At 33.4% G+C, this 24,850-nt stretch overlaps 1 protein-coding gene across 1 annotated transcript in view; it reads left to right on the top strand.

Moving 5' to 3' along the window:
* Positions 1-24,850, top strand: part of LOC129224521 (semaphorin-2A-like) — a 541,294-nt gene that overhangs the window by 130,026 nt on the left and 386,418 nt on the right. The gene's annotated exons all lie outside the window — the stretch shown is intronic.

The raw sequence follows: 24,850 nt of genomic DNA, 5'->3' as shown, positions 1-24,850 counted from the left end.
ACCCTACATGAAAAGAGGAAGCCTTCATTAATGCCTTAGCTCCTTTGCCTTTATTCCATTGTCTCGAAGTAATTAGCATACTGTAATCGCAATTTCAAGAAGAAATCTTTAGTTTTTGAATTAATACTACAAAAGCTTAAAAATAATTGCTTCGTGTTTTTAATTTAATTGCTAAAATTGAACTTTCAATCAAAAAAACTTTTTTTTTTTTTTTTGCCGTTATACTATTTGCAGTCACCACAGATCGTAAAGGTTTTCTTTTCTTCAGTCTTAAATGATACTTTTATTTTATAACCAAGTTGTATTCTTCTTTTATATACTTTGAAATTATCTAATTGCTTTTTTTTTTTTTTTTTTCATTTCCAAGTTGTTTGTTACAAAAGCAATCTAAGATTTTTTTCGTTACATACTGAAATCATTTGAAATAGAGTTAACTTGTGTACTTAAGTAAATATCTTTATTTTTTATTGTTCAAATGCTGTTTTCATTCATTAAAATCTATGTTCTTGATTAGAGAAAAGCTCCCTATGAATGATGTCAAATGGTTTCATCTTTTTTGCATAAATATGTCAGTTAGTTACATAAGAATAACTACATTACTTCTATTCTTCTTAAAATTCTTATGCTAAATGGGTTCTGGAAGTAAAGTTTTTTTTAATTTTAATTTTCTATATTCTTTCCATATAGAAAAATGTAATATACTATTTTGTAGGTTTTTCCCCCCAAAAAATTTGATTTGATATGTTTTTTTTAAACAATTTTATTAAAAAAGTAGCATCTTTTAAAAATATATCTTTAATTCAACAACTTAAAACGTTTAAAATACTGCATTTTATACAAACATACAATGGATTTCAAGTAGAGCAAAGAAAGAAAACCATTATCATTGCTAACGTAAATCAGGGAAATTTAGTGAACTTAATCAGGGAAAAGTCAGGGAACTTTTTTTCACAATTCCTGTCGCCACCCTGTAAAAGTAAAATAACGTTATTAGGGTCCGCCAGTGGAACAAGTGTTAGCGCCCGTGCGGTGGATAGCGCAGTAAGTGCCATTAAAGGTTATTAAAGGTTACTTATCTTGGTTGGTTCAAGTCAATATTGCAAAAAGATGGAAAACGTAGAAAGTGCCATAATCCTCCTGGAATCTTATTTCCGATGCCCTGTAAAAAATTTTATTTCGCACTTTCTGCGTTTTCTATTTTTAGTCTTCAATTCATGATTGATTTTACTTTTGTTGCGTCACTCATTTACATCATTGAAATGCGCGTATCTAGTTAAATGCTCTACTTTCCACGATCCTGAACTTGGAACCGGTGTGTTTAGAAATGTTGCTTATATACAGTCTCCTTTTCCTTAGTAAATGAAGTGTTCTTTTAAACCAGTGCTATTGTTGTTTTCTGTGTTCATGATCTTGAAAGTTTAACCTTCCTGGAATGGGAATATTACACTGTAAACAAAGTCTCAAATCCAGTGCTGCTATGGTTACCTTGACCCTGGAACTGGCACCCGGTACACTATTGTGGGATGAAGTGGTAAATGAACTTTTACTTCCATGCAAGTGCTACTGGGTCCTTAAACCGAAAACTTTAGGGGACGAAAATACCTCGTAAGGGAACTGCAGTTAGATACAGTAGCACATCAAGAACAGGGCCTGATTTACAGTTAGGTCCTTAAGGCCCGACCTGGAAGCCTTACCAATATACCTGGAGGCTACACCAATGCATGGCTTTGTTTTTTATGGTGCTTAAAATCACACACAAGAGTGACGTATAAAATGTGTAGCAATAGCAACCTGGTTTTTAAGATCAACAAAGCCACGTTTTTCCATCGAGGGTATTTATTTCTCTTTGTTAGCTTACCTCAGCGTCACCTAGCCTGTAGCATATGCAATTGCAGAACAGCTATGCAGTTGAAACTCTGCAGCACTTTCATCGACTTTGTTGTTCAAGGGGCATCTGCAGATTTGGCTCTTTTACTGCCTTAAAATTGCTAAAAATGATCCTGATCGATCATGACGAGTACAATTACAATGCAAGACAGTTTACCTAACTTGTAAAAAATGGTGCCTCCATCCAGCTTCACCTGAGCATATCTTGGACTGGATCGTATTTTCTGAGATTAATCTGACAACACATCCCCTAACATTTATGTACTTTCTTAATGTCAACGACCTGTTGGAATTTATTTGTCTCTTGTCAGAATAGAGGATTAGCCATAACAACAACAACTTTCAAACTAGTATTGTTATTATATTTCGTGTCTTAGAGGCTTGGATGTCTGGAATGAAACAATGATTTTGGTTACATTATTAATGTAACCATTATTAATGTCAGATTAATGATTAATCTGACCTTGGAAGGAAAATAGACTCGACGTTAAATCCCGGTTATCACAAATTTGCCATTTCAACTGCGCTTGCGCCCGGACTTAGCTAATTTTAAAAGTCTTGATAAATTAATTACAAACATTTTAAATTTGTTAATAAATATGCGATGGCAACAGATAAAAATTAGAAATCACAACGCTTTCTCTGATTTAATTTTTAGGCCTCGGTAAAGATTGAGTTTTGTGTCTTAATTATTAATGGATTCGGTGTCTGATTTTTCTGCCCCTTGAAAAGCGTAATAGAATTGCTGTATCACTTCTAATACAAAGTCGAACTCTCAGCCTAAATAAAAACTTATAATACTAAGCTGTTTACGCCTAAAGTAAAATATCTTCAAAAGACGGATGTCTGTACTCATATTCCAATTATTTTTGAAGTACACAACGTGTTTTACGTTTATGTTAAATAAATTTTTCCAAACCAAAAAATATTGAAGTGTCATTTTTCTCTTTACATTATAAAAATTATCAGTTATTCATTTCCATAGTTTCATATAATATATCATGAAATCGATGTGAAAATATTCTAATAGCATTCATTAATTTTTGGGACTCTAGCTTAGCCTAAATATAAACAAGCAACACGAAATTTTAAAACAGAAAGCCCAAAAAGCTTAGTCCGCGCGCAAGCGCAGTTCAAATGGCAAATTTGTGATAACCGAGATTGAACGTTTAGTGGAAAATAGTATTTGTGCCACATGTTCAGACTCGACATTTGAGGAATGAGAAGGGAGGATGCGTTGGCCTTGGTTTTTATAAACATATAAACATGCATTAATATTGTCATATGTACGATACTGTTTTATTTCTTTTTTAAGGGTTATATTGAGCAAACTTTTAAATGACGACCTGTGTGGATGCTTTCATACTAGTTCTTTGTACACATTCTGCATTTTTTTCTACATTCATGACTGAATTTAGCTTGCGCGAAATGATCACTTATGTCACAGTCTCCTGAAATGGGTGTGGGGTATGGAGTATTTTTACACCTCTTTTTTTATCTGTAGTGTTCTTCTGAAACTATTTTGAGGATTTAACATTCACTTACGTCATTTGCGAAATTTGCTTTCATACCAGCACCAGGAATAGTTTCTTGCAATTTCCTAGAGCATGGGGCGCAGAGATACAGTATGACTCTGAGAAACAAGAAGCTTGACCTTGAACAAGCTCATTTATGCTTGGGTTTGAAAAAGAAGACGCCAAATACCGTTATTAGCAGAGCAAACCGGCGCACAGTGGAGTATTTGACTGAAAATCCTGGCCAAAAGTCCAAAATTAAAAATTTACCCGATTTTTATGAAATTTTATTCTATGCTAGTTGACTAACTGGTGCATCGATCGGCACCTGTTTTGGAAACCTGAGTCACGTACACTTACTCATAGCCTCGGTCAAAGATGAGATTTCTATAAAAATTTTCGCTTTTTTGTTACGTTTCAGCTTAATTATTACGTTTCAATGTCGATTTTTTTGTGGTTTTATAAATGAATGGAACTGACCCAAATCAATTTTACGGGATAAAGAAATGTCAGGGCTTTGTGCTAAATATAAAATAAAGTAAATACTTTTATTTCCTTTTTGTAAAAAAAAATAAACAAAACTTAGTATGGAAGATTTTTAAAGGCTTTTTGTCTTAATTTATAACTAGAGAAAGCTTTTTAAATGGGTGTCGGGCTCGGTCGGGCTTTTTTGAAAGTTGCATCGTATTTGGCAAAGCCTCTAGTGCTAATTTTTGCAAAAAAAATCTTCCACCTACAACTGCCTTTTTTTTAATGAATTTTTTTAAAAAAACGCATAATCCGATCGTTTTGTGACAAGTCATGATTTTAAACTGAATTTACCTACAAAGATTTAATAAATTTGTAAAAAGTTATCAAAAGTACTACTGAATGAAAAAATCAACATATTTAAGGGCACAAACATCAATAAAATTTCAGACACAAGTTTCAGGGTTACGAGAAACCGCTTCATGAATGTATAAAAGTGTAAACTATGGAATGAGAATCATCGAATTAATTTCGAAAATGCTAGCCTTTATGCTTCGCTAAAGAAATTCATTGCACCCCTAAAATATGTGTTTGCGTTTAATTATGTTAATTTTCTCATGTACGTTAATGAGGTAACAAATTAAATTACTTTGTGATCTCGCTAAGAAAATTTTCTCTTCCTTAAAATTGAGATATATTATAAATAAAATAAATATTTATATTTTTTCAGATTATTGTTGCAAATAATGTGCCGGGGGAAGGGGGGTCTTTTCCCCCTTATACATAGTATATTTGTAATTTTCTCCTAACGCTAGCGAGCTATCCACATTTAAGACATTTTACCTACTCATTGTGAAATTGAAGTTGTATTAAATTTTAGTTCCAAGTTTTTGTTCACACAATTTTTAGCGGGACACATCAAGCTATGTAAAACTAAGAATCGACTCGAGGTACGGGTATATGTACAATGTATGAAATTCAAAAACAAAGAGTTTTTGAATATCCATTTTCGAGTGTTTTTACAGTTATAACTTCCTAGTTCATTTTTCTTTTCTTTCTTTCTTTTTTTTTAGAATAGAAAAAAGGTTCTTTGTAACCCCGAAACCCTTGTCTTCAACTCCTTTTGTGCATGATTTACTCAGGGTTTTAATGATTGAAACCAAACGAAAAGAATAAAATTGATTTTTTTTTTTTGGTTCCAAATTAGTGTTTTGTACAGAACACTAGGATTTTTTAATCGTTTTTTGTTTTTATTTATTTTTCTTAATTACATATCTTCGAGGAAAATGATGGGGAAAAACAGCCAGATCGCATTAAACATGTTTACTTATCACTTGTTAAAGCGTTACTTGCAAGCAGCCAACTGCTAAATCCATTTCGGATCGAGTGAAAATTATTGAAAATTTTTATTTCAACTCATTGAAAAAAAAATTCATCATAAATTAGTGAAACAACATAACTTCACCGTTTTTGCTTTAAATAAAGATAAGGTGTTTATATTATTTCCTTAAAAAGTTTCAGAGCCATAACATTATTAGAATACCGGATGCAGGAATTTTAGTTCACATTGATTGAATAATTGAAAAAAGTCGAAAAAGTGACTTCCCTTTGTAAATTCCTAGAAATTCGGTTAATTACGTTAAAACTTCAAACAAATCATATTTCCGAAGAAAATTATTTTTCCTATCTTGTGATGCATTAGTTTTTCTTCTACGTTCACTAGGATCGTTTTTACGGTCGTAAACATGCAAAAGTCTAGACCGTGGATAAAACATTAAATATTTCATTTTCTAATACAAATTTAAAAAATCGAGCTTCAAATTGTAACATCAGGATTTCAGACCACTTGTATACAAAGTTTCGTGTCTTTAAGTGGAATAGTTTCGCCGTGCAGCGCACAAACACACAGAAGGAGTTGCCTTCAGAAGAGTGAAAATTTCCAACTAGTTTTGGCCAGGATTTTCAGTCTAATACTCCACTGTGCGGCGTTCCTTATCCCTGTTTCAACAAATGGAATAGTTTAAACTTATACTTTGGTACATTGGCAATCATTTTGCCAAAGTCATTGTTCGAATAAAACAGTGCCTTTTTGTGCCTCCGACGGAACAGCTGGTCTATTCACCCACTGAAAACATCGATCATATTTTTTTTTTTCTGGAAGATCACAATGAGCGCTAGGTAATTGAATCAGCCCGGCTTTTATGAAACATCCTCAGAAGCAGAACGAAATCCAGCTTTAACATTAAAAAACTGCCGGATATTTGAATCAAAATCGCTGCACAGACGGGTATTTGAGCCAAAAAGCCGGCCATAAGTCGAAAAGTCAACTTTACCGATTGGCATCGACCTTAAGGCTCAAAAGAGGTGGATAAATATGCCATTTATGTGGAAGTGTTCTTTTTTCATTGAAATTATCCATAAAAATTTGCCTGCAGTCGGAACTTAGCACTTTGATGATTCGTTTGTCTTTGTTTACGACATTCCGAGATTTTCAATAAATTTTCACCGTCTTATTTTTCGCGTTAAAATTACGTTAGAAGAAAATATTTTTATGGTTTGGCTTGGGAAAGGATTGTAGTCTATTATTTATCAATTTTTACTTTTTAAGACTGTTAGTATTTTTTTAATGCAATTCTTGAAGCCTCACAAAAATGCCATCCCTTTTTTTGAAATTTTTTATGTAAATGAATGGTTTTAAACTCTTTGTATTCATTTGCACTACTTCTAAGTTATACCTTATGTTACTTTAGAATGTCTACTTTGAGAGTCTGCAGCAAAAGTTTGCCCGAATTTGCCCGAAAAAATAATAAAGCTATAAATAGAGCACATTATTATTTTCATAATTTTGAGCTTTTTCGATTACTTTTAGGTTCTATGGCTTCAGTCATGTGTAAGACTCAAAAGCAACTATAAAATATAATAAAAGACAATACACAAAGGCTGTTTGATGCAAAAATCAAGCAAATAGAAATGAAACTAGCTGAAATTATATATTTCTCTTATAAGAAAATATCGAAATTGAAAAATATCACCCCGTTTTATTTCTGGGTCTGACTTTGAAAGTCCGTAGCATCAAATTGTCTTCCTATAGTCTAATTTATAACATCCTGCAGTTGTTTTCAATTTATGCACCTGAGTGAAACTTGTAAACCCAAAAATAACCGAAAAAATGAAAATTTTCGGAAATTAATAGTCTGCTCTATTTATAGCTTTTTTATTTTTCTGTGCAAACTCGTACAAACGTTTGCTGCAGATTGTCAAAATAGACAGTATGATAGGAAAACTTGGACGTAGTACGAATGAGAACAGAATATTTAAAAGCATTCACTTACAAAAATGAAAATAAGAGGGGGATGTGTCTTTGTGAGGCTTGAAGAAAGGCATTAAAAGAAATAATAATAATATATACACATAAATTGATGAATAATGGAGTACAAACCTTGCTCGTGCCCTTCCATAGTAAATGTTTCTACTAATATCACTTTTAACGTGAAAAATAAGACAATGATGGTTTGTTGAAAAACTTTAATGGTCCCAAACAAGGACAACCGAATCATGAAAGTATTAAATTCCGACTACTGGTAAATTTTTATGGTTAGTTTCAATGAAAAAAGAACGCTTTAACATACTGTCATGTTTATTTACCTGTTTTGGTACTCAGGGCCGACAATAACCAGTAAAGTTGACAATTTCGAGTTTTGGCCAGCTTTTTGTCTCAAATACCCGTCTGTGCGCCGCTTAAAGGAATCAAGCGTATATGACTAATCATTTCCCACAACACGTGGGGAATGCTGCATCAGAGGTGCATTAGCGCATTCTTTCTTTGCGTTATTTTAGGAAATCTCGTTTTTTTTTTTTTTTTTTTTTTGTTAACAGTGGAAAGAGATGGATGCAGGATGTTGCACACTTTTAGTGAGTTTACTCGGGAAAAGTTAAAAAAAAAAAAAAAAAAAAAAAAAAAAAAAAAAAAAAAAAAAAACAGTGGAATGGAGAGAAACAACGTGTCAACATTGAACTAAAGGGCGTCAACGGGACTTCTGCACTCTAGGCTTTGTCACCGGTAGCGTTAACATTGGCCAACGCAATGCGAATTTCGAGGATTTTTTGATAGTTTTTATGACATTGAAAATAGAGTGTTACATTAATTATTACCTATTCTTTAACAATCAACAGCAGATACATTTTCCGGAGCAAATAAGTTAAAATTTGAATTTTATAATTGTTTTTTCATACTGTTAAGTACTATGATATTCTATAAATATCAAAGAATGAATATTTTGAGTAAACGGCATACTTTTAATGATACTTTACCTCATTTGACTAAAAAGTAACTAAAGTTCTGTTACATTGTGCGTAGAATTCCACATTTAAAAAATCAGTTATGCATTTTTGCTTAGTTGAACCAGCAGCTTTATTGAATTTAAAATGTTCAAAACAAACATGGCTTAAAAGCCTCACCGACAGCCATGGATGTGGATTCACAACATCCATTTTGCTATGTTGAGGTCCATTCGTCACGTGAATTGTCGGTTAAACAGTTCCATTGGCAGGTGATGGCCCTGCGGTTGTAGATAATTAGATGTTTAGAAGTCATCCCTTCCAGGAAAATATCCCAAACTTCACCGAAAGAGGTGAAGTTTGTGTTCTTTCGTGTGCGCAACGGATCTTTGTGAATTTGGCGCTTGAATGAAAATAAAACTTAAGGATTTAAAAGAAGCTCCAAAAGATACTTTATGACTTTTCGCCCATCCCTGGAGTTAATCTGCAAGTTCTTAAGTGTTTCCGAGTTCAAATTATCCAATGTTTTTAGCGTTCAGCGTTCAAGCATTTTAATGATTTTTGTGCGACAAGTATTAATTTACTGTCTATTATATGGTGATGGGAAGTTCCACGGAAAACGGTAATTTTGTCCCGCACTTGACGCTTCATATATTTCATAAAAAATAATAATTTAAAAGGATGATGAACAAAATTTTAAGGAACTGTCACGTGCAGGACAAAATGACCATTTTCAATGGAATGGGCAAATACATCTTTTTTTCAATGGTTCAAATAATTACTTCTAAACTAATGAGATATGTTTCTTTTACGTTGGAACCATAACTTTCAAAATCTACAATTGTTTCGTCATTGCTGTATTAATAGAACAAAAATATTAGCTTATTCATAAGCCATATATACCAGAGGTTGACTTTGTATGTCCATGTAAAAAAATGTTTTTAAATAAAAAAAATTGTTTAATAAAAATATAATTGTGTCAGGAGTATCTTTGTATCAAATGTAAAGAGTAAAATTATTGCTTACCCCTGTTTCATTAAAATATTAAGAGATATGACGAAATGTTAATGAAATTTAAGCGTATTTTTTTCCCGCACGTGAGGGTGGAATGGCGATAAATTTCAGTTTCAAGGTCATCAAGACATTGTAGATTATTTGAATAATTTAAACAATTTTGATCTATCTATTGCTCTAATTATTTTTTGTTATGTATTTATCATTTTTTACATTAATACATAATGGAATGCTTGGTACAAGGCGGTAGGAATTTTAGGCAAAATCAATTTTCCGTTTTGGTTAATGATATTTTTCAAAGTCACAAAAACTGCTTCCGGCTAAAATCAGCACCAGTAACTTAGCAGATGTGTTTCAACTTGTGGATAAAAGCTTAATGTTTTCACCTGGAACAAAAAGTTTTGCGAAATAGATGGTGATGAGTTGAGACTTGAATGCAATGAGCCAGAAGCAAAACAGTTATCGTTTTCCCGAAAAATAACTTAAATAAATTGTACGTATGTTAAATGATTCCAAGGATAGATCCAGAAATATTTCAAGGAGAGGACGATTGTTTTTCCCCCTTACCTCTTACTGCGTATCTGATTTACACCTGCCTAGGAATGGGGAGGGAAGGCTGCCACATCATTTTTAATTAAAACAACTAAAATACATAGTTTAGCCAATTAGGTTCTACAACTTATTCCTTTCCTTTTCAGTTGATAGATTTATTCTAAAATTGCATTTTAGAAATTCTATTTCGTAACAATTCCGGGGGAATGTTTTTAAACCCCCTCCCCCTAACATCATGAAAGGTCAACTAAAATTATAATTTTTGGTACTTCAGTCCCGAAAAATTACTGGAGGGAAGTCACCCATTCTGACACTACCTGAGATGTCTTGTCTACCATCGCGTCTTTGACTTACGTTTTGAAAAATGACCTGGGGAAGGATTCCGAACTACTCCTAAAACTACCAAAAATAGTCTAAAATTGCTGTTTCGGAACTTCAGTTCCTAAAATTTTCCGAGAGAGAAATTCGACCCCATTTTCTTTTCCTTAACGTCATATCATAGATGGCCTACACTGTTGTTTTAGGACCTCAATGCAGAAAAATTGCCGTTGCAGGATCCCTCAAGGGAGAGGCGATCGCCCCTCCCTTGTATCCGCCCTTGCATGTTACAAAACACTAAATTGTAGTACTTCACGTTAGAAAATTGGATCGTGTGTTAATTGCACTGCCATCCTTTTAATTTTTTGGTATTCCGAGGAAGAAGTGCCGACGCACAGTGGTTCAAGGGCGGAAAAAATAGCCATTTTTAAGTTTTAAAATAAAAAATATTTTATGCCTTAATTACTTAGTCCTTGAGTTGTAGTACCTTACTCCGAAAGAGTTTTTGGAAAAAAAAATTCGTTTTTACAAAAAAAAAAGCAGAGATTGTTGAACAATTGCGTTTTTACTTTTTTCGGACGTACGACGTATACTTCAGTTTTAATTCATTCGTTCAATAAGGAGGACTAAAATTTAATAAAAGTCATTTCTGATTTGTTTTTCACACTTATAGGATGCATATTACATCGTAGTTAAAAATTAAAAATTCATCAAAATTAAAAACTACCTGAAATAAAAAAACATTTTTTAAAAAATATAATGAAAAGTATTGTGGAATATTCTTTTATCGGCGGCTTCCGGTGGGCTAAAATTTACATACATCAATAGTTTAATCCTTCCTGTAAATAAACAACAATATTTTAGCTGCGACCACCTGCGACTGCAGGCGTGGCAGATGTTTTTGTTCGATCTACGCTATTTACGAATACCAATATAGTAAGTTAGAAAATAACCCATAACGGTATGACGGGGGTAAATTGCTTTTTTATCAAAGAAATTGGTCATCAAATTTGAGATGCTCCAGACTAACGTATGTCACAGTTTCACTACTTTGCAGGAGAGCCTAAAAACGTTTGTTTACTGTTTCCGAAAGTTGGGGCTTTTGAAATATTCATCTAAAAATATAGAGGATTTTTTTTAAACAGATTTACGTTGTTATGGCTTAATGCGGCGCATTTTTCTACATGCAATGCCGTAGTAACCTGAAAATAACAATTTTCGGAACTGTTTGGCTTTAAAGAAGATACATATGAGAAAGAAATTTTTAAAACTCATACAGAAATCCATATAAAAAGTTAAATAACCATTCTGTTCATAAAACAATGAAATTAGAAAATCATTAAACGTTTGAAATTTCTGATTTCTTTTTCGAAATCATTCTAGTATAAAGCTGTTCTTAGTTTGTCAACATTGCCAGAAAATATTGTTCGAGGGTATCAATTGCAATAAATAAACCTTGCATGTGGTATACGACTGATTTAATTTATATTTTTCACTAAAACACAGAAATGAATTTGAACTACAGAGAAAACCCGATTTCACGTTCTCAGAGGCCTGAATCAAACATAAAATACATAAAACATGGGAAAACGTTAAATACAGGAAATGTATAAAAAGCAGAAATCAGATAAGGAAACAAAAATAGTAATAAAGGTTGCTACGATGACACTTATAAAATGTAAAAATAAGATATTTTACGAAAAGAACATTTTTGTACTCACCATTTTAGATCATTCTAACACATTAAGTAACGAATCCGAGCTTTTAGGTTGAAAATAGTCAGTAATTATGAGTCATTGAATCCAAAGTAAATACAGCATCTTCCAGGATTGGAACATTTTGCAAAGTTTTTTCCTGGTCTTTATGATAAAGAAAATAGTCTTTCGCTATTATTAAGCTCTTAAATGCAGTATTGAAAGAAGAGACAAGTTGTGTTTCCTCTTCTTCTTGTTCATCTTCAGTCCATAAAGTCAGATACGGACGGAGCCGAAGCGTTTCTGTTTTCATGGATTAACTTTCAACAGAGTGGATTATGTTTAAAAATGCACAGAGGGAATTTTCTTGATTTTAAAACATTTTTTCTCTTTTTTTTAAACTACCGAGAGAAAACGTAAAATGCGGGAAATTCATAAATAACAAGCTTTCCATCCGTGTTAAATTAATATTATTAGTGTACGGAAAAACTGGGACCTGATGATAAAAAACGTAAAATGTGGGGATAACGCAGATTCGAGGGACGTAAAATCGGGGTTTCTCAGTGTATACGATCAGCAAGCATGAAGATAAATATTACCATGCAACAATTTTACAATTTTCCAAAGCATTTTTTGAGAATATTCAAAGTTATTGAATTTTTTCCGCTTTTTTGTCGTTTTGAACCACTGTGCGACACCTCGGTTTTTGAGCAGAGTTATTCCCTTTTTTTCATCTGTCTAGTTATTCTTTAATAAATTAAGCTGTGCGGGAATTTATTTTAAAAGTGAGACATTTTTGTTAATGTTTGATATTACCAGAACAGGCGACGCTGGTAAAATGCGTGAGAAGCATTCCATCGGGGTTGTCACGCCATAGAGAGACGCAGAGGAACAGGAAAAATACAAGGAATTCAAAAAAAAAAAAAAAAAAATGGGGGGGGGGGGAATCTAGGTAATTATGAAAATTTCCTTAAAAACCTGGAAAGTGCAGGGAATTTCTATTATTATTATTATTTTTTTTTCATTGAACTACAAAAATCAATTCCCTAACTTGAAATTTTTTTGAAAAAAGTAAATAGTAACATTATTATCATAAAAGCAAAGATTATTCATTGTTTTATTTGACATGCATCTTGGTTTTTATGCTCCTTTAATTTAGAGAGCATGAAATTAATGATCAGTATTTATTGTCCAGCTTGCTTTTTCCTTTTTTTATGTTTTGACGTCCAAGTAGTGAATGATAAAAGAAGTCGGTTTTTCATTTAGTTATAATGAACTCTTCCACTATTTCCCATTACTTTTATTTATTCGTTTTTTTTCCCTCCCTCTGTGATGGAACTATCAGGATTTTAATGTTCTTTTTCAACTAACACGGTTCACTCGTTTGTGATGTTGTTTATTCATACAGGAAAAACACAAGTTTTTTCCCCAGAATGGGGTCGTTTCCAAAATTTTAAAAATATTTTTTTCTGAAAGAGCATGCTTAAAAACATAGGATTTGACCATTTTTTAAATAATTTGTTTAAGTTTAACATTTAAAAAATATTACTGAAATCTGTGCGCTTTCATTGTTTACGTTCTGTCGTGTGACATCACAAATGATGAAATGCTATTCTATGTTGCCAATCACAGAGCAAAATATTTAATTCACATCTTTACTCACGTGTATTGGCAACGATATGGTTGATAGCAAGCGTAGAGCGCAATTTTGATTCGCTTGTTGATTATCATAACGTGGAACCGTGGTATAAAATGCATCATTTGTGACGTCATAAAGACCACGCCTTGTTTTTAAAATCGGACATTTAAAAAAATTTATTAAAAAATAGCTGTTGGGAAAATAAAAGTAATTTCTGGGTCTATGTTATTTTTTTCACTCATTCTATCAATTTCAATGACTAAAAGTAGTACTTTTAACTGAAGGAAACCACCCCATTGAGTGACAACCCTGTACATGAATTCTACGAAATTTGAGGTAAAATTTTATCGCGATAGCAATACTTTCTTTACTATGAAAAAGGGAGTAAAAAGTGAGCCGTGGAGACACTTCTTCTGATGATCGACTTGCCGAAGGAGTTCTTGGAGAAAATGGCGAAGAATAGATTGTAGCATGCATTTTTCAGGGCGACTTACTAGTCAAGGAATGGCTCCTTCACCGTCTGATGTATCTCCGCAAATCGCTCATGAGAAATGCATACCCCATCCCGGATCATTGGCGATTATGGGGCAACAGGAAGTTCAGGAAACGAGGATTATGCCTCTGCCCCCCTATAAATGAAACAAGTGGCCATCGCCTGCAGTACTGGACGTGCATTATTGAGAAAGGGGCTCAAGTTGATATAGAGCAGGTGCTCCTAATGTATTTCCTTTGGCATTTGTTTCTAGCTTTGCTGGAATTATTTTCTGCTCCATATCTCATGCGTTTTTTTTTTTTTTTTTTGTGTGTGCGTGAGGAATAGGCGAATATTCGGGTGTCATTCTTTGCTTTAACCTATGGTACCCGAGCTACAGCCTGCGAGCTATGTGTGGTCCGTAAAGTTTATCCCTGTTACTCGTAATTATTACGAATCGGCAAATATATTCTGGAATCTTCCAAAACATTCGATCATCTTCATTCAGTTTCCGCATGATTGTGGAAATTTTGAAGCCAAATAGTCAGAAATGGATTTCTGAAATACAGTTGGAAACTTCGTATCAATAAAATCATATCATTACTATAGAAATTCTTTTGTGGTAATTTTCTGTCCTTTTTCGCGTATTCCCTAGTGTTCTGACCAGGGTTGGACAGGGAAAATGGCAAACAAACAAAAATGACAATTACTGTAAAATTTACTGGATTTTGAAAATTTTCCAAAGGTATTATATACTTTTGTACACAGCCTTAACTTAAAGACTGAGGAAAATGAAGTTTTCATAAATGAGTACATTCATGCTTTCAAATTTCCCTGAACATTGCCATACATTACAAATAAAAACAAGCATCCATTTTGCAACACATAATATTGCTGATTATTATTCTAAAGTTAGTCAATCAGTATTTAAAGCTTTTTTATAGTATTAAATCAGAGCATTTAATTAATTTTGGTCACCAAAGCCAGCATTTTTGACTTCCCAAACAGTTTAATCCCTGATACTTTATCTTTAATTAAGTGTTGAAATGCAAGAGTAATCTTGAAAATAGTAAAATAAATTGCTGTATATCCTTAACCGAAGTAAAGCCCCAAGTTTTATGGAAAAATTACTATATTTTTTACACTACAGTCCCATGGCTTACGTCCGCAATATTTTAAATTGTACGGTGTGTATGGTAAATGCACACAAGAACAAACCTCTGTATGTGAACTAGTAATTTCCAATTTATTTGCAGATTAACTAAACTGCATTTGATCTGTTTTCCTTGCGTAAGAACATTGCCTGGATGTTTTATCTTTAAATTTATACACCCAATTTTTCTTTACATTGTTATAACTCTGCATTATCATTGGAAAAATCTCTAAGAACAATTTTTCTATTTTTGTCCGAAGTGTAGGTAAGATGAAGATAATATCAGAGCAATAAGGTTTACATGACAACTACATTTGTGTAAATTTTCGAGATGAGAAAAAAATTGTTAGGTTTAAATTGTTATCTTTATTTTCTGCCTTTAACTTTCATCATAAGTTCTTGCAGTATAAGTGAACTTAGTTTCTGTACATGCAAAAATATTTGCTGATTAGTAGTAATTAACAATCTTCTGAATGTGTTCTAGGCTTTACTAAAATATTTTTTAACTAAAAATTAACAGGGTTAAATGTACAATTTATAGATTTTTTTTTCACTTTGTATTTCCTGATGTCATAATATTTCTTGAAGTTTTTCCAGTGAGTTTTTAAAGAAAAATATTGTGAATGAAACACTGCTCTTAATCATTTAATAATATTTTGACCAGTTGCAAGATCTTTTTATTTATTTTCCTAATCATCAGAAAAAAGTTTTATTCATTATTCAGTAAATATATAAATCAAACTCACATTGTTTAGTCAAAATTTGTGCCTAATAAGCTTTAAATGATGTTGCTGCAGCATCTATTTCACTAGGTATGATACTTTTTTTTGTTACGCCAAAGTTTATTAAGTTTTAAAATTTTAGTAAGTTTTAGGTCAGTTTTTAGTCAGTAATAGTCAGTATTTTATAAATTTTGGTCAGTAAAGTCAGTATTTTTGTCCCTCCAAACAGATTTACCCCCTGCATCTGCCGTGTCCGGGCATAATTGAAATGTTTTACCTCTTTGGCTAATTTGTTAAATCACCACAAGGTGGCATGCTCGAGCTCCAAAATGCAAATTAAAAAGTGCTTGCTGTGGAATTCTTGATTAACCGATACTCTCTCTGCTTACCTGTCTTTCAGTTTGTGTTTATTGAGAACTATTTTTGCTGAAACGGTTTTCTGAACGATATTGTAAGTTTAAAATAGAGATATCCCTCTTTACCGAGGACCCAGCCCTCTATTTCTTTTCTGAAAGCCCGTTTCTAGAGTCATGACAGGAGAGTGCACACCCCCCGACCATTCCATTCATCCTTTCCCAATGCTGCTTCGACAACGCCGACCAAGCACAAATTGTTACCACCGAGCCCGGCACAAATAGCGATGCCGAAAATCCCTTTTAGATCCTACATAATGGTGTTTCCAGAAGAACACACACGCACTCAAACAAGCGGCGAAAATGTCGTTCGTGGAATTTTCCAAAAAGGGGGCAGAGATTAAATAAAATAAAATAAAATGGCAAAAAAAGAAGAAATTGTGTTCATTCGCTGATTCTCAGCCCCCTCCCGGATCATTGTGTGTGTGCTCGGACGCTATTGAACCCACGCTGTTGGATGAAATCCCCCCCCCTCTTTTCCACAAATGGAGGCCGATTTAGGGGCTGTCGGATCAACACCCTGGACAATGAAAGTGTGGATCTGGAAAGGCGAGAAAATGTTGGCTTTTAACGAGTTCGAGTATTGGATTCGGAATTTGAACTGCTGACTTATATAATACTGACGACTGGGCTATTTCCTTTTCAATAAGGATCATGAGGGTCCCGTGTCGTATAACCGCTGTGGGACAGTTTGCTTTGTAGCATTTTGTCGCTTGTTTAGGAATTTATCGAATGATGTTTTAAATAGCTTTGAACTGCTGACTTTTGATTTAGAATCGAAATTGAAATATAATAACTTTTCTGACTCCTGTAACAATCATTATATCTTTAAACAGTCTTTTCTCGTTGAAATGTATTCATCTAAGGCGAGGTGTGTTTTAATTAATTAGCTAAAAACTTTTATACATATGAAGAGGCAAAGGGGTGTAAGTGGCAAAATAAAAAAAAAAAAATGAAAACCGTTACAAATGGTAGGTGACCCTCTCTTCTGTCTTGGCGCAAGATAAAGTACGAGTAGCCCTGTTAGGCGCTTCAATACAGCATGATTAAGGGAAAAAAAATCAATGAAAGCCTACCGAGCCCCGCAATTGAAATGTGTTTACTCAAAACTGGAAAATGTCCACTTACATCCCTTTGCTTCTCACTGCCTCATATGGTCTTCATTTTTTTCATTTTTAATGCGGGCACAGGATCATTGCGAATTTTGGGAGAGACTTTCATTGTTCAAGTTTGGGTAGAGTGGTTAATTGATGTCAGGGGAAATTGGGGAGTATGGTGAAACCGCGAAGCTTGTGACTCTGGCTTGTTTAGCTCTCCTTTGCGAGCGTATTTGGAATTTCGATCCAAATACAGTCGAATCCCGACTTACGCGAGGGATGCGTTCCAAGACTCCTCGCGTAAGTCGAAATTTCGCGTTGTGGAAAAGTATTGTGTATATGATTTATTTATTAACATACCCAATCACTTGAGACATTTAAACACCTTTTGAACTGCTTTTGACTATTTTTTAACAATATACTACCGTTTCTTACATGAAGAGCAGAATTTTTACCGTATTTTTAAAAAAGTTCCTTTATTCAAAATAAAATACTGTTATAATGCACAAAATCAATGATCAATGGGAGAGAGAGAGACATAAAAATAACACATTATGGTACTACAGTATGTAGTAATAATAGAGCACTATACTGTAGATACAATAAGCTACATTTATAACTTAAAAATTGAAGGTGATGATTTATCCTGCGCAAACTGATTGTCATTCTAATATTTTTAAATACAGTAGCTTCATATTTACTTTTATAACATTTACATGTGTGGTAAACACCCCTCTGGGACCACCTGGACGTATACGGATTACCTTCTCTTGACTTTTAATTATACGTATGAAAGATTCACCTTATACCTAATTGTCGAGCTATCTTTGACCCACTTTTTAGTTGTTAAAGCGTATCAAAAATCTTTACCTTTTCTTAAATTGTCGCAAACTTTCACTTTTTTTTCCATCTTCAAACTTTAGATGAAACAGCATGACTGGGTGCCACAATAGTTCATCACCTTTCATATTTAGAATTAATATATGAAAAATGAGGAGTGGTGATTATACACACTGATAAAGCTATGTTTATAGTACAGTGTGTGGGAACTTGCGCAGTCAGTGATGCTGAAAGGATGAAAGTACATTCATGAAGTCAATGCTTAGTAGTCAATAACAAAGCCGAATCTTAGCATCACGATTCCTTTCCAAATATTTTTGTGTTGAGAGTGAAAAATTCGCTTTTTAGCTCTAAAATCCGTTGTTCCTGAAAAAATCGCGTTATAGCCATTTCGCGTAAGTCGGATCGCGTTGTAGCGGGAGTCGACTGTAGTCCAGAGGAAAAAGCCGTCGTATTGTTGCTATTTAATTCAATGTCGGTACGGAAGAATATTTTACAGTGTCAAGTTTTTAAAATCATTTCTGTTTTTAAACTTTTGTTACCTAAGAGACAACTACAGTTATAAAAGTCGATTGTTTCGTCGGTGTGCTGATGGACATAACAGTCTTCACATGGATATAAACTGTCGAATTAGAATAGGAAATATGTGTGAAAACTAAAAGTTATGGAAGAGGGGGGGGGGGCTTCAAAACTCCCCTTGCGGCTTTATGAAAATTTTGTACATTTCTAAAGTTTTATCGGTATGGTGGGCCTCATATTTCTCTTTTTGCATTTCCGTCTTCATTTTATTTTGTTTTATTTAACTTTATTATTAATTATTTTTTTAAATGTTTGTAACCAAAGTTGCGTTTTTACCTTTTTATTCATTTTTTAGTAAGTCCAAGTAAAAATTTCTTTTGTGCTCACGTTCATTTCGAACGGCTTTTAGAAATTTACTTCTTTCAAAATGTTTTGTTATGGAGAAATGCAGCACTTCTTCAATATATTTAGAGAAATTGTCGTGATTCGAAATGTTTTTCTTCTTGATTTTTTTCCCTCTAGCGTTCGTCATTTTTATGTCGTTTCCTCCCTCTTTGCTAATCAAATAAACTACTCAGAACTTTGTTCTTCATCCTTCTAAAATAACTTATTTTTATATTTCCAATTTTTAGGATTACCATCACCGTCCAACGCAGACTACCCGTTTGACGCGAAGGGATTTTAAATAGCTGAAAACTTTCAAAAGGTTTACGAAATCGTGTCATTAAAAGAGTTTGAAATCTCTTAATTTTGTGGTTTAAGTTTCATAATTCCTTTCATCTGACAGCTGAATGAGTCGTTAAGACTTCTTAAAATCTCCAGCGGACTTCAGTGAATTATGTCAACTTTTAAATGTGATGGATTTGAAATCTTTATTCTACTTTTTTTCTTTTGATTAAAGGTGCTAAGTTTTATTCGACCTCAAAAGCATTTGTGTTTTTTGGTCCCCCCCCCCCTCCTCTGCAAGAGAGAGAGAAAGAGAGAGGGAAAAATTTCAGAGTAGTTTTAAAAGTTTAAAAAAATTTAAATAACATATTTTTTGAATAGTCTCTAATGAGACCAACTGGATTAGCAAAAACTGATTTAGCATCAATAGTAGCAAGGGTGCAAAATATGTCCGAATGCCTGGACTAGATTAGGGAGAAATGGGGGGGGGGGGGGGGGTTGGATTTTCTACTTTTTGGGAATACGTTTCACAAAAAAAAAGGGGGGGGGGGAGCTATTTTTCAAAGAAATATTTTGATGAGTGAGTTTTTGAGAACTTAATAAAATTTATTTTCTTATTTTTAGCGTGCTTTCCCTGTGAAATTCAGAGAAAGAAGAAAAAACCATGAAAGAAGGCTTAATGCATCTTGAAAATATCGCGAAAAAAATAAATAAATAAAAAAAATAAATATCGAAAAATTAAAAAATGGAAAGTAGGGTATTGAGATGTGGAAAAATGTCTGTCGGTCGGTTGGTCGGACTGTCTGTCTGTCCCCCACTAATAACTTTTGAGTGAGTAGTCCGATTCGAACAATTTTTTTTTTGTTCGAAAGATCTCGGCGAGACACCTTATTCCTATATTTCACTTTTTGATTTGAACTATTTTTAGTTCAATTTTGAATAGTTCAAAAAAACTGAACATTACTACGGGAAAATTCAAGGCAATTCCGAGCTTAGAGGCGAATTTTCTTCAAACAAACTTTATAGGAAAAAGCTTTTGATAAAAAAACGTGTACTTTATATAAAATATTTTTTTGATTTTAACAATTTTCCGTTCAATTTTGAACAGTTCAAATCCTTTAACATTAGCGCCTACGGGGAAACTGAAAGTCAATGTAGAAGGCGGATTTACTTCAAACAAATTTTGTTGGAAACAGCTCTTGACGACAACAGCTCTTGACGACAAACTCTCGACTCCGACTCCGAGAATTTTGGGGCACCTGACTCCGACTCCTGTGCCCGAAAATTAGTCGGACTTCGACTCCCCGACTTCGACTCTGACTTCGTAGTTTTGGCAAAAATTTATACACGGAGGAAAAATGACTGACTCCGATTCTTGGAAATTCGACTCCGACTCCTTTATCTCAAAATAAGTCCGACTCCGACTCCGCAAACATTGGGAGAGTTGCGGACTCTAAGGGAAATGACCGATTCCAACTCCGGGTCTTGAATTAAATACCTTCGGCTCCCGAATCTGACTCTTTTATCCCAAAATGAGATTGACTCCGACAACGCAGCTATGGATTTAACTGTGAGATGATTATTGTTAATATGACTTGTTTTTATTTTCACTCTAAAGTTTTAATTTATGTATTCAGTTTTCGACGGATAAAACTCAAAGTTCTTTATGTTTTTACATGAAAATATACGCAGACGATTTTTTTTTAATTGACAATGAAAATTATTTCTTTAAGTTGACATTTTATGGTTTTTATTTATTTTTGAAATGACATTAATCAATTTTTAAAATTATTTTTTGGCTACAGGGGAAAAACAGACTTTTTTTTTTTGAAATATGATGTACTGATTTTAATGAGCTTATTAATTTTAATTCGGAACTCCGCGCTCGAATACGCTACCTTGCGGTGATTTACAAAACTGCCGATGAAACTAAAACATTGCCACGTTGCGTTCCACGTGTGTCTGTTGACGTAAACACAGGCAGTTTGTTCTGAGTATTTATTAACGCAATCGATGAGTCTTAGTTTGCTTTCAGCTACAGAAATTAATTCGTCCCTTAGTAGTATTCTCGAGCTTCTCAAAATAATGTTAGTTTTCCTTATTTCCTTCTAAAATATGAGTTGATTGAAAATGGTGAAAGCGAAAACTGGATTAACAAACTTGGATAACGTTATACAAGGTAAAAAATTTTATTGTTTTGTATGAATTTGTAAAAATATGAGTCTTTTTAAATCTTAAATTAATTTAACTAACCATCTTTTACAGCAGCATTTAGTTGGAATGGACGGTATGCAAAATATTTTCTTGAATATATTATCGTAGAACAAAATGAAAAATGTTTCACCGAGAAAGAATTTACTTTATTCCTTTTATTCTCAGCTGAAAGGTTTCGCCAAATTTGTTTAGGGTTATAGTTTTGGAATTGTGCGAGCAAAGTAGCCTTGGCGAGATTTCGCGTTTTTAGTTAAACCATTTTTAATTTTTTTCATGAGTGGAATAAATGGTAGTAAGATTACAGAATTCGATAAGTAAAAAGAAATAATGGTCAATCAACTGAAAAGAAAACTACCACCATATATCCGTAAGAATTCTGTAGATGATTTGCATAACTTGACATAATTAAATCGTAACTCTGAAATTAGAAAAATCGAAACAGAAAAATTTTAAATTAACCGATTCGGGAATTCGAGAGAAATAACTCAGTAACAAATGCAAAACAATAAGCGCTAGCCAAGCAAGGCAAAGAAGTATCATCTTCTTTCGATAATAATTTGTAATGTCATATTGAATTTTCTAGCATTAATTGTTGTTCTTGTCAGGCCACAATTATTATTTAGTTTTATCAAGAATTGATAAATATCGAATTCAACATCGTGGAAATAGCTGCTTAGAACTACGAACTACGTAGTTTGCAGTAATGCTTCTTGAATTCTCATTTCTTTCTACGTGGACCAGAATATCCACAAGACTTTGAAAATGAATTTCAAAAGAATAAAACGAAAAATATCATACATACGAACAAAAATCACAACGCTTTTAGCATTTTCTTCGTTACCACATGCGTTTGTTTTAGTTTTTAAGTCGGCCATTAAACAGTGACTGCAGTGCCCCCTATAGTTCGTTGGAGTTGCGAATTATTATTTTTTTCTTTTGAAAGCGGTTAAAGATTTTTTTAAAAGAATAAAAGTGTATTAGCTGCTTTGTTTAAATGGTGCTGCTATTTTATTTGTTCCTTTATTTATTTGTTTATTTTTTTACGCATCTAATTTTTTATATGAGTGAGGCATATTTTGTTCCTAGAAATCAGCTTAAAATATTTAAAAAATATGTTTGAAACAATTTGCAATTTTAGCTATTTTTGAGAATATAGATCAGCTACTAGAAAGTAGATATGGGTCTACGGGAAAGTAGGCTCGTTTAGTCCTATACCGAACTTCTTGTTTAAACCAGTTAAATCTTTTATTTTTTACCGATTGTTTTTTTTTTATGTTAAATACACAACTTTACATTTTACTTTATTGTTTAATTACTGTTTAAGCAGTTGTATAATGTCCAGTTACCGTAAAACAGGAATACTAATAACTTGATCTTAGCTTTTATTGAATTCAAGAACATTATCTACGAAACGCACTTCAATTTTCCTTAAATTCAGTTACATTATTAACGAAGCGCACCTTAGTTTGGTAATTTTGCTTAAACTTAGCGACATTATCAAAGAAACGCACATTAATTTCCCTTCATTCTTTTGCGACTATTGCAAAACATGTATCATGTCCCTGATAGGGAAAAAGAGAAAATGGTTAAGTATCGCTATATGAGGGCACTAACTTTTAGGGATGCATCGAGCCCAAGTTGTTTTCTCTGTATTGGATGTCCGCTCGCAAAGAAACAACTTTTACAGAGTTCGCGTATTTTCTTGACTACCAGCATATGAGAAAATTGGTAGGCAAGTTCACTTCTTAAAGGCAAATTTGACTGATAATTTCAAATCACCAATGTTTTTTCCAATTTGTTTAAACCAGTGTTGCCTATGGGAATCTTTCGAAATATTTTTTTCTTGCTCGATTGGTGACAACACTTTTTTGATTCTAGAATAAATGTTCCCGTTATTTGTGTTTACAAAGATTATTAGGGGAACTTATGTGTTAATAATATAGCGATTCATAAGTAAAAAGAAATGTGTCAGTGAAAAAATGATTGTTAGCTTCTTGCAATAACTTTGCACAGCTATGAAACTTTCATGGCACTAAAGAACAGATTACGTCGGCATATCTGAAGAATGTACTGAAACAAAGATGTGCAATTTCTCCTTAAATTTTCTTGCTATTCTCTGCCTTTAGTTACTGCAAATAAGGCCATTAAAGCAATTTTTCGGCCTTTTGTCTGTTATGTTTCAAGTTTCAGTACCTCCTCATCCCTCCTCTTCTGGCGTCACTGGGGGGGGGGGGTCCGCCCCGGGTATCATCTGTCTGGGGGGGGTGACACCCAAAGTGGAATTACAAGTTTTTGGAAAATATGAAGCTAAAATTAGTTTTTAAGACTACAAATTTGAAAATTTTCCGGGGGCAACCTCCCGGACTCTCATTTTTTATTTGTTTTTTGTACACTGCTTCACTTAAACGTTCAAACACAAATGTAGTTGTTTCCTGAAGATTGCACAAAATTCATGTTTTCACATAAAAAGTTATTATTTTTTCTTTTGCTTTTGTGTGTGTGGGGGGGGGGTGACATCAAAAATTACTTCCCTGAGTGTCACCCTTGCTAGGTACGCCACTGGTTTAGGGTTAATAAAAATGGAGCATTACGCAACTATACAGCCAGTGAAACAATTCAATTACTGCATGAGGCATCAGAATCGGTGAACAGAATTGGCACCCTAGATCGTGTGACTTAACTTCATTAGATTTCTTCTTATGGGGTTATTTGAAGTCAAAGGTCTGTGTCAACAAACCCACTACCGCCCGTGCGCGTTGCCATATCGAGCGCCAGTAACAGTAACTGCTTGATCAGCCCCTACTTTCGATATTTTTAAAATAATGGTTTAATAATGAAAACGCGTTATTGTATCGTATAACGCTCGATTTTTAAAAACCTTGAACTCTCAGCTGTCGAATTGTTCTTTTTTCAGGGTTGCTAACTATTTACTGCAAAAATGACAATAAATTCAAATCTTGCGTTAATTTTGAAAGACCCTTTATTTTTAAATAGGAACATTTAGTAAACTTGTACTACCTTGCCCTGATGATAATCTATTGACTGCTATCGCCTTTCTCTTCGTTTTACATCCTTCATGCTGTGTGTTGAACTTCCTATTTGAATTGTTCTTTACTTAAAATTTCCTTAGAATTCCATGGAATTTTTTCCCTCTATATAAAATTAAATTTTTTACTCTTCAATGCATCGTAAGTAGTAGCATTGCGAGACAGCAATATGTAACATTTATTCCTTTTGGCCAGCTTACGAATGCAACAGAACATTCGATCCGTGCCCCTTCCATGGCAATAAATAACTCAGGCGTAAGAATATATTCATAGACTTTTTTTTCTCTCTTAAATTAGCCCGTTCTTTCCTGAAATCCGATTTAGGAAACCACGGACGCAAAAA

Source organism: Uloborus diversus, chromosome 6 (assembly GCF_026930045.1).
Source record: "Uloborus diversus isolate 005 chromosome 6, Udiv.v.3.1, whole genome shotgun sequence".
NCBI lineage: Eukaryota > Metazoa > Arthropoda > Arachnida > Araneae > Uloboridae > Uloborus > Uloborus diversus.
Note: the sequence above shows the minus strand (reverse complement) of the source record. Positions and strands in the feature narration are given on the sequence as shown.